Source organism: Sinocyclocheilus anshuiensis, unplaced genomic scaffold, assembly GCF_001515605.1.
Source record: "Sinocyclocheilus anshuiensis isolate Anshui unplaced genomic scaffold, SAMN03320099.WGS_v1.1 scaffold542, whole genome shotgun sequence".
Lineage (NCBI taxonomy): Eukaryota > Metazoa > Chordata > Actinopteri > Cypriniformes > Cyprinidae > Sinocyclocheilus > Sinocyclocheilus anshuiensis.
In genome coordinates this window covers 329,403-330,352 of record NW_015547685.1, presented here as the reverse complement: position 1 = coordinate 330,352, position 950 = coordinate 329,403, and the positions used below count along the sequence as shown (strand labels likewise).

General features: G+C 44.8%; 1 protein-coding gene across 1 annotated transcript in view; it reads right to left on the bottom strand.

Moving 5' to 3' along the window:
• Positions 1-950, bottom strand: part of LOC107703198 (ZZ-type zinc finger-containing protein 3-like) — a 25,383-nt gene that overhangs the window by 9,377 nt on the left and 15,056 nt on the right. The gene's annotated exons all lie outside the window — the stretch shown is intronic.

The following is a 950-nucleotide window of genomic DNA, read 5'->3' as shown; positions in this document are numbered from 1 at the left end:
CCCTCTTGGGTGACTCTGGTGGAGTGGGGGGATTTTTTAATTTGAGGGGGGCATTTTTTTTTTTGACATTTTGCAAAAATATATAATTATCTCACCTAAATGTTTGATCATGCAGTGAATTTTTGTTTTTATAATGGGGCAATTGTAGCACAATAGCTTACACACAGCACAAGCCTGATTCGTGAGCTGTATGTGAGGCGGCCTCACGCCAGGTTCACACATAGGCCTACTCCGTTCGCAGTGCTCTGTATGCAGTCCATGTGCAGTACCGTAAGCGGTACAGAAGCATTACGCCTCATATTGTGCTTTCACACCATACTGTTTAAAAACATGGACGTAGTGTCCGTGACATCACCCGTAGGTTTCTGAAGAGCATTTTTGAAGCCTAAAGTTGGCAGAGCCGGCCGTCCCCATCTTGGAAGCACGTCACCGCGCGTCACTCCTGGATAATCGAAAATGGGCAAAGAGGCGGGATGTAGGTGGAGCTGGTTGCCGAAACCACGCCCACATAGCACGACGGTAGTAAAAGCAGCAGCAATCCACCTGTCACTCAAGCGGCCACGCTCTTAATTATGCAGAACTTTATAATTTAAACGGATGAGTTATAAAAAAAATTCACCCCCCTCACAGTTGTCATGAAGGGCAAAATTAGCTATATAGACCAAAACCACGTTTTGTACCAGGCTGTAAACATTTTTTTCTGCTGTAAAGTTGGGTGTTTTAACATAGGGGTCTATGGGATTGACTCCCTTTTGGAGCCAGTCTCTAGCGGCCAGTCGACGAATTGCAGTTTAAGTCACTTCCATGTTGGTTTCAAGAGAGAGACCGGAAGGTTGCCGCTTGTTTCACACAGAGGTCCGCTACTGATCCGTGGCTATTACCACAAACACAACATTTTTCCATTTTGATTTTAAATCCAAACGTTGTTTCTGAAGATGCTTTTTGAGCAT